At 39.7% G+C, this 11,976-nt stretch overlaps 1 long non-coding RNA gene across 1 annotated transcript; it reads left to right on the top strand.

The window, feature by feature from the left end:
• The first annotated feature begins 2,973 nt into the window (after window positions 1-2,973).
• On the top strand, window positions 2,974-7,308 carry LOC104856992. Its single transcript, XR_778755.3, has 3 exons — window positions 2,974-3,136; window positions 4,705-4,750; window positions 5,353-7,308. It is a non-coding gene; the product is annotated as an uncharacterized LOC104856992 (long non-coding RNA).
• The last annotated feature ends 4,668 nt before the right edge of the window (window positions 7,309-11,976 follow it).

Here is an 11,976-nt window from a genome sequence, read left to right as displayed (position 1 = left end):
CCCAGAAAAAAAAAAAAAAAAAAAAAAACCCACAAACTTCTGTTTCTAAGGCTACTTTCTATAAGTTTTTACAAAGAAAACATTGTTGAGAAAGATGATAAGATTTGATTTTACATGAATGCATTAAAATTTTTAATTTTGAAAGCCATATAACTTTTAATCATAGCCAACTTAATTACATAAAATAATAATTTTTATCAACATTTCTTGGGGTGGGGCACAATAAGATTGGGAAACCCTAGAGGGTCACCCATCAGTGGAGAAAAACTAAAGAAAATTGGTTCAGGCAGATACTTTGTCAGCCAGAGAGGAATTCTGTGTAACAATTCCTCAAATTCAAAACAGAATTATATATTAGAATTTTAAATCAATAAACAAGAAAAAAATCTTAAATACATATATATATAATTTATGAAAACATTTAATAGATCAAATATCTTATTTGTTTTTTTAAATTTTAAGAAGCCAGGAATACTGAACTTAGCAATTGATGACTCAGATGTTGTTATAAGTAATTATAAGCATTAATCCCATTTTATTTACTTAATTATTTCAGATTATTTGAGAACTAAAACATTAGACTAGCATAGTTAACATTTTAAGCTGTTATATATTTTTAACCAAAGAAAAAACACTTAAAGATTTTGTCCTTGAAATACGGAAAGCAATGGACATTGTTTTTTTTTTTTTTTTTTTTTTTTTTTTTTTTTTTTTTTTTTTTGTACCAGAGATTGAACTCGCGTTCTTGCACTTGTGAGGCAGGTGGAGAACTAACTACTGAGCAAAATCCCAGCCCTTAACTTGTTCACAAAGATAATTATCCTGATTGGCTAAAAACCTAAACAAAATGTTAGCAATTTTAAAGACATTCTTGCTTTTATTTTTAACAAACAATTTCATTCATCTTTAAGCCATGTGAACAAAGGAATTCGGGGTAATTACATGAGTGTCCTCATATATAAACCAACTTAAATAGAAATTTTGGAGGATAACATTTCCTGATGTAAGACCTAAAGTCTCACTTCCACTCCACTGAGCGTGAACAGCCGAAAGGCCTCCACGATGCTGGGCCCTAACACCCAGCGAGGCTCCGGGAACATGACGGAGAACGAGAAACCCAGGAAGGAACACACCAGGCTAGATGGTAAAGAGACCTTTATTAGTCTGGCCAGACGGCACTCCCAGAGCCAGGTGGCTCAGAGAGGCAACTGCTCAGGGGCTGAGGTACTTTTTATAAGGTTTTTCTAAACAAAGAGTCAGGGAATTCACAGAACAAGACTGCAAACACATTGCTTATCTTATGCAGGAAATGTTCTAGGGTCACCTTTTGTCAAACCCTTTGCCCCTGGGCGGGCTGTTAACCAAGGTAGCAATTAGCATATGAAGAAGCACAGTCTGGCCTATTAGCATGGAGTCACTTTAGCCTATTCAAGTCTTACACTGACAGTTAACACATAGAAACATACATGTTAATGATAGGGAAAACTTTAATAGCAAAAACTTAGAAAATGTCACAATGTAAGATAACTTCTGCCCCTCACTCTGCTGAGTTCAGAATTAACCAGAACTGGAGGCACCTAGACTCCCCCAAAAGTTTTGTAAGTGAAAAAAGCCATTGTTAGCTTTGTAGACCAAACAAGCTCCCTTCCCCCTGGCTAGAATAGGTAACTGAATAAATCTTAAAGGTAACTTTCCCTAACAAAGAAGGGCATCCAAGTTGAAATTCAACTGCCAGGCCACCATGTTTTGGATATCCAATAAGAGCTGTGAAAATGCAATGTAACCAACTGAATAAGATCAAGGCTGTAAAACCCTATAAAAGAAGGAGTTGAGAGCTGGGTGTGGTGGCGCACTCCTGTAATCCCAACATTTGGTAGACTTTGAGTTACCTGTAATCTTATAAAATACACTATGCATCTTTAAGATCTCCCTTGTGTACTTTAGGAAAGTAGTAGAAGAGGAAGAAAGAAAAGCAGAGGAAAGGGCAGCATCCTTTTAGGTCTTCCATCCACTGTCAGACAATACAGTTGCCCTCCTAATGGACTTCACTGGCCCATTTTTCCCCGAGGTCAGGCCATAGGCCCACCCCAATTTCTGTCATGACTAGAGTCCAGGCTTTCAGGTCGCTTATGAAGAAAGCTGCTTTCAGGCCTTCCAATGGCTTCCCACATGACACAGGGTTGTTTTTACCCTTCACAATAGATCCACAAAGCAGGGAAAGGTCATACAGAAAGGCAGGGTTTTACTCACAAATCAATCTTAAGAACATTATGTCTCGGGGAAGGCCTGCACCTCATGGAGGGTTTTAAGTCTGGGGGCACCTTTGTCTCTAGTAACCAAAACGCATATACAGGTTCAGATAGAAAGATAAACTCGAGGCTGAGGAAGCTAGGTAGAGGGAGGGAGCAAGCCCTCATTAGAGAAGCAACCCAGTGAGACCCTACAAGAGTACTGTGGGGAGCAGTGGAGCTGGAGCAGGTGGCTCTAGGACACAGGAAACCAAGGACAGCCACCACTGTTTGAATAGGGCCCTTCCAGGTGGGGATTTAGCTCAGTTGTCCTGCTGCCTGACTTGCAAGCACAAGGACCCTAAATTCAATCCCCGGTACAAAAAAAAAAAAAAAGAAATAGGGCCCTTCTTCCTGTGGGAGCCAGTCATGGCCCACTGGCATTTGACATTTGAAAGATAACTTCTTTCTTTATAATCAAGGCATTGACACAATGTGTGGTCAGGATGTTTCTAATTAGCATTTGTTAACATTTGTTCCTTTTTAAGGACTGTACATGTTAAACTTGTTTTTGACCCTGAATGGGAGAAACTCAAAGAGATAGCCAAAGATCTGATGTTATCTGTAGGAGTCAAGTGCTTCCCGTTAAAGATCTGACGTTATCTGTAGGAGTCAGGTGCTTCCTGTTGATGTGCCTTTAAAAGGAGCTGTTTCTGTGAAATAAATCAGACTTCTCTTGGTCTCCACTCAGGCTTGAGTGTTCTTTCCTTCCTTAATCCTCACTCCCCAACTCAGGCATGTTCATGATGTGATGTCTGGACTGCCACAAGTGGCGCCCAAACAGGGACCTGAGTATCGAGGGATCCAGTGAAGGACACCGCAGAGAAGAACAAGGCCTCAACAAAAAGGTAAGGAGCGGTGAATTTTCTTGTAAATATTAAAAATGGGAGCTGGCAATAGTTGCATGCTTTTTGTGCATATGCTTGAAGATTTATTGCGTGTCAGTGGTGCTAGAGTAGGGCACCAGCAATTGTGTAATTTTTTAGAATTTGTTGAAATGGTTTGTCCTTGGTTCCCTGAAGAAGGCACTGTAAACTTAGATACTTGGAGTAAGAGCAAGTTACCCATGGATGCTTTTAGTTTGTGGACTCTCATCAGAGATAGTTTGGATTTTTTAGAGAGAGAGAGCCCTCTTTGTTTGCTGTAGCTTCACTGCCCCTTAAAAGTTAAAAAACCTGTTAGGATCAATTCTCAACCTCTTTTGTCCCCTGTTCAACAAGGCTTACAACAAGCTTTAAATATTGAGAAAGATTTATCTGGATTTTCCCTTATCTGCCCAGTCTTTGATGCTCGAGATGCTCAAGAAAACCCCGTTTGTCAAAACAATTAAAAAAAATGAAAATGGCTTGGGCCCAATATGGACCAACAGCCCCTTTTACTTTAGCAATGCTTGATTCTCTGACAACTGCTGCTTTACCTCCTTTTGAGTGAAAACAAATAGGTAAAGCTTGCCTGGTGGGGCAATTTCCTTTTGTAGAAGACTGAATTTGGAGAACAGTGTCAAAAAACAGCAAAATTAAATAGGACACAGAGAGGGTTAAACGCTAATTATGAGATGCTTGCTAGAGATTGAAGCTGCCCCTAAAAGACCCCTATGGCATTGAGCACTTAAACTTTACAAACCAATCAGTGAGTGCTTGTTCTTTTTGTTTTGCTTCTGTGTCTTTCTCTTCCTGTTAATGTCTGACAATTGTTAACTAGTAATTTGTGATCCAGATCATTTTGGAGGCCCAGAGATCCAGGCAGATCTGCTAATGGACTCTGTGCCACAGGGGCTGGGAGACCTCCCAAACCCCCTTGGTCAGGACACCATCCTTTTGGTTTAAAAAAAAAAAAATCTAGAGGAAACTGCTTGTGAGACCTCTGGTTCTACTTTTGGTTTGGTTTTCATAAGCCTTGGTCCTATATTTTATTTGGACTCCTTTGTTTCCTTGTTTGTCTGCTCACTTATTTTGAATTTTCTGACAGGATGAAAAGAAGCTCATCTACCCCCCTCACCTTGATTTTAAGTCATTTCCAGGAGATCCGTTGGACTGCAGCTGACCTTGGATTCCCCATAATTAAACAGATTTCAAAACAACCCAGCCTAGGAGTTGCTCAGACTTCTGCTTTGTGACAGTCACCTCCTAGTGAAAACTATTTAGTTTTGGTAACACTTCTTGTGCATTACAAATTCTTAAACTGTGATTATAGGGTTAACTTGCTCTTTTCTAAAAATTCAAGGTTAATACTGTTCTATTGGCAGCCAGTCAAATTTTAAGATGTAACAATCTGAAAACAGAAAAAGGACACTTTAAGCTGAAGTTTGTTATAGAAGGTTAATAGTAAATGAGACAGAAAAATATTAGGAAAGCTATAAGTAAGAGTTATACTTTTGATATGAAAGGTTTTTGTATGTTAATCTTGTTAAAAACAGGTAAAGAAAGATATACAAGACCAGAAGGCCTAAGTATATAGAGAAGGTATGTGGAAATCATTTATTTATGTTTGCTTGTTGGTTTCAAGTTTGTTATAAAAGGTTTACATTTACAGTCAAGAAGAGCTTTCATTCCTTTAACCTTAAGAGATCTCTGTTAATTTTGACCTGCAAAAGTTTTGACTAGTCATAACTAAAAGATTTTATAATTCAATTGGCCAAAACCATCTGAGTACACTCATTTAAATTGTCTTATATGTTTGTCTAAGTGTTCAAAAATGTTTGTACAATTGTTTATCAAAATGACATCAAATACAAATAGATTGTTGATTTCTACAACCTGGCTTTATAGTATCAAATAAAAAACTTAAAAAGATAATTATCCAAACTTAAAGGTTTATATTTATACTCCTGTTCATAAATAAAGAGCTGCTCAGAAAATTTATTCTGAACTTTGTTCACTAATGGGAGCCACCAAAATAATTTTCAGAGCCTTATAAAAAGATATGCCTTGTTAAATATGTTGTTAAAAATGTTTACATTGGTTATCATCAAAAGGCTAAATTCTCAAATACATAGTGAGACCCTGTCTCAAAAAACCAAAAAAAAAAAATTTTTTTTTTAAAATTACTTCTTTCTTCTTTCAAGGAAAGGCCTTACCCTTCTCTTCAAGGGTTGAATATAGCAGTAGAGCTCCCCTTTCTGTAGGATCAGCAGGGAAGAAGAGCCTGGGACCAAGGAAACTGAAGGGCCTGGATCCCCTTCAGAGCCCCAACTGTCCACGATGCAGGCAGGTGGCCTAGGTTTGCCCAGTCAGATGTCACAGCCCAGAATTCTGAACCTTGTGATGGAGAAGCAAAGTCAGCTGTGGAGGAGCAGCAGCCCCAGGAGCCCACCAGCAGCACCTCGGGGAGTCTGGTGTCACAATGTCTGCCGCACCTCCTGAGAAGATTGGTTTTGTGTCCCGGCCACGGTGTGATGTTCCCTGCAGCTCATCCTTTGACTTCCAACTCGTTTTCCAAGCCTAGGACTCCAGCCTTTCCACTGATCCCAGAATAGCCCTGAATGTTTTAAATTAATTTTTAAAATTCCTGTCTTCTTTAGTTGATTGTGGTGTGCATGTGTGTGTGTGTGTGTGTGTGTGTGTGTATGTGTGTGTGTGTAAGAAACAGAGACTGAGACCTAAAATTCCTAAAAATGAGAAGAAAAAAAAACCTCAGAGCAACTCCATAGACAATATTTCAAGTCAAATTTTATGGAAAACTAGACAAAAAATGTGAAAAATTATACATTGTAACCTTTCACCTAAAGTGACCATCTTAATAACCTAGGCCTCTAGATTAAACATAACACCGGGAAAGCACAGAAGATGCCAATTAAGCTCAACATGTCCTGGCTGAGGCTGACCTTCCCCCTGCTGATACCACTGGCAGGTACAGCAGCTACAGAAAGAAAATCAGAGTGTGAAATTAAACCATTGCTCTGACTCTTCTTTTTATAATGAAAATTCCTTTCCCTCTTGAGTGGGGGTGGGGGTACCCTCCTTCCAGTAGAGTGTGTGCCTCACCTCACAAAGGCCAGTGGCAGGATAGGCTGACCTTTTCTGGTGCCCAAGTGCTCCAAGGATGGCCAAACGGCAGCTAAGCAGTACTCCTGAGAGAGGTTCAGCTGTGATGCAGTAACCTTAAGGAAACATACAGGCAAACCCAAACTGATATCTGAGACTCTTGAAAAATAGCAATATGAGAGCTGGGAATGTAGCTCAGCAGTGAAGTGCCTGCCTGGTATTCAAGGTCCCAGGGTCAATCCTAAATATGGCAGAGAGAGAGAGAGAAGAGGAATGAGAATATCATCAAAGACTATATAAAGTGCCCCCCCAGGCTCAAGTATTGAGGGATTGATTTGCAGTGCAGCAATGTTCAAAGATGGGGACTGGAATAGTTGATGGGCGATTAGAAGAGGGAGGCCCAGTTACTTGACAGAGGTCAGTTTCTTTAAGGGTGAACCTGTCACCAGCCTCTTCCTTTCTCTCTGGCTCTTCCCACCTCTCTACTTCCTGCAGCAGCAGTAAGATGAGCAGTTCCCCAACGCAACCTCCCACAGTGACATTTGTTCCCTGGGACCTCTGGCCATGGCTGTAACCCTGGAAACTCTGAGCCAAAATAAATATTTATTATTTTTAAATTGTTTTTCTCAGGTATTTGGTCACAACCACAAAAGCTGACTAAAACAAATACCAAAAAAAATGAGAATAGAAAACCCTACTTTTTTAGAATAAGAGAATCTAGGTAGGCACAACAAACAAATATAATGCATAATCTGCAGTTGGATCCTGAATCAAACAAAAAGCCATAGAGCACATTATTGGGAGAGTGAAATTTAATACGGGCTAAATATTAAATAATCATATTTTATTAATACACAATTTTTTGAATGATATCTATATCATGTAGGAGTTTTGTGCTAAAACTAAATGCTACATCTACAATTCATTCTTAACTTCTTCAAATAAAAGTGTGAGAAAAACAAAATAAATGGAGTAAAATGTCTACAGGAAGATGTTCATTATCTCTTTTTTGACTTGCTTCCTATCCCCACTGTTAACAAATTACTTCAGGGCTGGGGATTTAGCTCAGTGGTTCTGGTGCCTGCCTCACAAGCACAAGGGCCTGAGTTCGATCCCCGGTACCAAACAAAACAAAACAAATTACTTCAAAAAATGGTGGCTTAGAACAAAACAAATTCATTGCCTCACAAGTCTGGAGGTCAGAGACTCAAACTGAAGGGGCTGAGCATGTAGTTCAGTGGGGGACACTGACCCAGCAGACATCAGGCTCTGGGTTCAACACCCAGAACTGCAAAAATAATCAAATAAATTCAAAATGAGTCTTCTGGGCCCCTTAAACCAGTCTTATGGTTGGCAGAGCTTTTCCTTCTTAGGCCCCCAGGGAAGAATGAATGCTTTCTTCCTTTTTCAGTTTCTCAGGGCTGCCCACATGCCTTGGCCTGTGGCCACTCCAACCTCTGCTTCCCTTATCACATCTTCCATTCTGTGTGTGCTTGATTCTTTTGCCTCCACCTTTTTGTTGCTGTTGTTGTTGATTGGTTGGATGGGGTGTTTATTTAACAGTGAGACCTTTATTATGGGAATCACATGTATTTATGAACTCTACTAACTAACAACATCTGTAAGGGTGGATACCAATTGCTCTTATTTAAATGCAAAGTAAACTGAGAAAATGAATTGGTTTACTTACCATAAGAAAACATTATGTCAAAGTCAAGAACAGAAAAAAATCATTTTCACTTGGTCTTGAGGGATACCCTTCTTTTTTTAGGGATATCTTTCATAAACCTCTGCACTGGCATTTTAAACTTTGAGTATATTACCGTATTTCTCCTTTTTTAAATAAAGATGAACTGCTTGTTTGATTAATGTACTGGAATAATAAGAAGTGAATAGCAAATCAATTTTATGGTTCATTTTTTCCAAATACTTAACAATGAATGTGTGACAAATGTTGGTTGGTTTTTTGAGACAGGGTCTTGCTTTAGAGTTCAGGCTGGACTTGAACTCACTGTGTAGCTCAGGCTGGCCTCAAACTTGTATGATCCTCCTGCCTCAGCCTCCCAGAGTGCTAGGATTACAGGTAGGCACCACCATGCCTGGCTAGTCAAGAGGGACTGTATGAGATTAGGTCTTGAAAGCAGAGCCATCAGGCATTGGATTCATGCCCTTATAAAATAGGTCCCAAAGATATTCCTCACAACTTCTACCAGATAAGGTTATAGGAGGAGACAGCCATGTGTGAGGAGACTGACCTTCATCAGACTCTTAATCTGCAGGACTGTGATCTTGGACTTCTTCTCAGCCAGCCTTCAGAACTGTGAAAAATAAATCTCTGTTGTTCCTAAGCCACCCAGTCTATGGCATCTTGTTATAGCAGTCTGAGTAGACTATGAAAAGCATCCAACCACACATAAATCTAGCACATGTACAAAAAAAAAATCATGCATCGAACACAGAAAGAGAGTAGTCACAAACCCATGAGGCATCCAGGTAACATTTGAATAAAAAGATGAAATGTTCAAAATTTAATTGAAAATTGTGTTTAAAATTGAAATTTTAGGGGGCACCCCACTTTCCAGTCCCCCTTCTGTCTCTTAGACAGAAGCTTTCTTTTGCTCAATAAATTTTTGCTACTCTTAACCTCCATTGTTCCTAGAATTCATTCTTCAATGTTAGAGGACACGAAGTCACATTCTGGATATCTAGCAGGTTTGGGAGTTACTTCTCTTCCCCCTGTATCATTTGGAGGTCTTTCAACGAGATTACTGGTCAGAGATGGCACCATACTAAAAGATAACAAATAAGAGTTTTCTTGTCATTTAATGTCTTGTGATCAGATGGAGGTGTTTGACTGAAAAACTATCCCATACTATGATAAATATTTTGGAGAGCAAAACTAGAAAGGTAACTGGGCTATGAGGACAGCCAATATTTTGGGGGGGGCCGGCAGTGGAACCACTGAGCTAAATCCCCAGCCCATTGCAGCCAATATTTTGAACCTGGCCCCACAAGGTCTACAAGATCCACACAAAGGAACCATTCCTGTGAGATCCTACATCTTTCAGGTTGCCAAACCTCCAAGCGGTCATACAGATGGAACCAATGACAAATGTGCTAGACTTCTTTTACTGGGATCCACCAGATCAACCTTGCAAACAGCTTATAACTGCTAAACTGTACAAAATGACTTTATGTTAGATTCTGAAGTCTTCTGGACCTTATCCTTATCCTTTTTGTGGGCTATATTCATAGCAATTCTGCTGATCTTATAATTTAGCCCATGCATTCTTAACTGTTTCTTTGGGTTTGTCTCCTCCAGACTTAAAACCTAAGCAACTACCAAGATGACAATGCCAGGCACCTACTCAGGCCTTTAGATATACCCTCTGTAGAGTAACTCTAACTGCTGATCACAACTATGACTCTCTTCAGCTGGAAGTAGCCAGAGCTGTCTACGCCCTTTGTTTCCTCACAGCAGTTAGGGGTACCTCTTCAGAGGGGGGAATATTGCAGATAGGTAAGTTAATTAGATATTTTGTGGGTAGTTAGACAGGGCCACCCTCAAGTAGCCAGCCCTAAAGGAGCCAACATGGAGGACAATAAAGACACATTCACTGTGGCCAGAATTATAAAAGGAAAGAAATAACTATACCCTTGTGCTTCCCCTGGGGATAAAGAGTAGTGATTGATATTCTAAATAGGTATCAATCACCAGGGTGGGGGGCCAAAGTCTTAACCCAGCCTTTCCAGGAAATATCCCCAACCCTTACTGAAAATCCTTGCTACATGACTTGCTCCCGCATTTGACCCCCATTTAATTAATACCACCTGGGTGACTGTACTTGTAATCTTATTGGTTGGTCATGGTTTTGTCCCACCTAATAGCCATCTTATAATTTTCCATTGGGCCTTATAGTTTTGTCCCACTTTGTACCTGCCTCACCTCATGGCTTTGCTGTATAAAACACCTGTGAAAAGTGGGGTGGGCAGGAAGCCTACTTTCTGGTCCCCCTTCCTTCTCTCCTAGACAGAAGCTTTCTTTCCCTCAATAAATTTTTCCTATTCAAAAAAAATTTAAAAAATAAAATTGAAATTTTAGAATTTCAAGTTGTAGGGCAGAAAAAAATTTTTTTGAGAGAAATAATAGAATTGAAGGGAGAGTTGGAGGCTTTCCAAATGTCAAAACATCACAATGTACCTTGGAACATCAGAAACATCTCAATTGTTAAAATTAAGTTAAGAGGATCCCTAAGCAATAGCACCTCTGAGCACATGCCAGAAGTAACATAAATCTTCTCTAGAAGAGTACTGTCACCATCCTCCCTGAAATTCCCAATTCATTGCCAACTATGACACCATGAAAATTCCTGTTTTCAATCCAAAAATTCATTTGGAACCAGAAAAGACCTAGAATAGCAAAAGCAATTCTAGGCAACAGGAGCATGACAGGGGGTATCACAATCCCCAACTTGAAACTATACTACAAAGCCACTGTGATAAAAACAGCAGGGTACTAGCAAAGAAACAGACCCAAGGACCCTTGGAATAGATTTGAAGATACAGAAACAACTCCAGACATACTCAGCTACCTCATCTTTGACAAAAGAGCCAACCACCCCCACTGGAGGAAAGACAGCCTCTTTAATAAATGGTGTTGGAAAAACTGAATTTCAACCCACCAAAAATTAAAATCAGACCCCTATCTTTCACCAGGTGCTAAACCAAAATCCAAGTGGATTAAAGATCTAAATATTAAAGGAGAAAGATTAAACTTGCTGGAAGATAGGTAGAACTCTCAAAGACACTGGCATAGGAAAAGACTTCATGTTTCACTGCCTGCCTTGTAAGCACAAGGAACTGGAATTCAATCCCCAGTACCAAAAAAAAAGAGAGAGAGACTTTATGAACAAAACCTCAGTAGCACAGGAGCTAATACAAAGCATCAACAACTGGGATCTCATCTTTTTGAAAAGCTTCTGCACTGCAAGAGAAACCACCAACAGAGCTAAGGGGCAACTTGCAATGTGGGGGAAAAAATTCTACCAGCTGTTCCTCAAAGGACTACTGTCTAGAATATATAATCAGACCTCCAAAATATAAAGACCCAATTCAACAATGGGCATTTGGGGGCCAGTGATTTAGCTCAGTGGTGCCACGGCCTTCCTTACAAGACCAAGGTCCTGAGTTCCATCTCTGGTACCCTAAAAAAGGTCATCTGAAACAAACAGACATTTCTCAGACAAAGAAGTAAAAGCAGCAAATAAATGTTCAACATCACTGGTCATTAGAGTGGTATAGATGAAAACAACACTGAGATTCCACCTCACCCCAGAAAAAATGGCTGCTATTAAGAAGTCAACCAATAACAAATGCTGGCAGGGCTATGGGGAGAAAGGAACCCTTCTCCATTGTTGGTGGGAGGGCAGACTGGGGCAACCACTATGGAAACCTATGTGGAGATATCTCAAAGACCTAGGATGAGAGGTCTCATTTGACCCAGCTATTCCTCTGCTGGGTATTTTCCCAAAAGATTTAAAAGAATCATACCACAGTGATGTATGCACACCCATGTTTAGAGTGGCACAATTCGTAATAGCTAAAACTTGGAAACAGCACAATTGCCTATCATTCGGAGACTGGATAAAGAAGATGTGGATTTTTAATAAAATGGAGTACTTCTCTACCATAAAGAATGAGAAACT

Source organism: Fukomys damarensis, unplaced genomic scaffold, assembly GCF_012274545.1.
Source record: "Fukomys damarensis isolate Sample0158 unplaced genomic scaffold, DMR_v1.0_HiC HiC_scaffold_19, whole genome shotgun sequence".
Classification (NCBI taxonomy): Eukaryota; Metazoa; Chordata; class Mammalia; order Rodentia; family Bathyergidae; genus Fukomys; species Fukomys damarensis.
This window is presented reverse-complemented; position numbering and strand designations above follow the sequence as displayed.